Source organism: Labeo rohita, unplaced genomic scaffold, assembly GCF_022985175.1.
Source record: "Labeo rohita strain BAU-BD-2019 unplaced genomic scaffold, IGBB_LRoh.1.0 scaffold_592, whole genome shotgun sequence".
NCBI classification, from domain to species: domain Eukaryota; kingdom Metazoa; phylum Chordata; class Actinopteri; order Cypriniformes; family Cyprinidae; genus Labeo; species Labeo rohita.
Genome location: NW_026129516.1, coordinates 3000 through 3656, shown reverse-complemented (window position 1 = coordinate 3656; position 657 = coordinate 3000).

Here is a 657-nt window from a genome sequence, read left to right as displayed (position 1 = left end):
ACAAAGTTAATTGCTAGACATGTCTATACCATTTAATAAAAAAAGTGACTTGTATCGTGACTTTGGAATTGTGACTTTCATTATTAAATTAAGTAGTTGGCTAGTTACTATGTAACACGTAGTCACAGTGTAAGATAACTTGTATAGTAAGGTATCAATGCAGAACTAAGCCGTTTTCTGTAAATGTGTGAGACTTCTGGTTCATTAGCCACTGCAGGGAAATAACAAGAATAATAACAAAGTGCAGTAAACTGAAAAATTGTTTGCAGTACAAATGTGTGTTTGCAATTAGTTTGCAATACCAAGAAGCAAAACCAGCTGTTTTCTACAGCTAAAAATAGCTGAAAGCAAATGACACCGGAAACCAGAGACATTAAATGTACAAATGGCAGTGCCCACTCTTACAGGAAAAAAGAAGGTGGATAAAGCCAGATTGTGAGGTCATATAATTTCATAGACTCATAAATCCATAAAAGGTAATTGAGCTGTTTTGTATTTTATATATTTATTTAATACATAAGGTTTTCAGTAAAATCACTTCAAAATGACTTCAATGATCTTCATATTTGAATCCTGTTTGTCATGTGGATTTTTACACCTTTTATTTATCAGTTATTATCTGTTGTGTGAGTCAGTGGAGTCTTCAGTGATTCAATG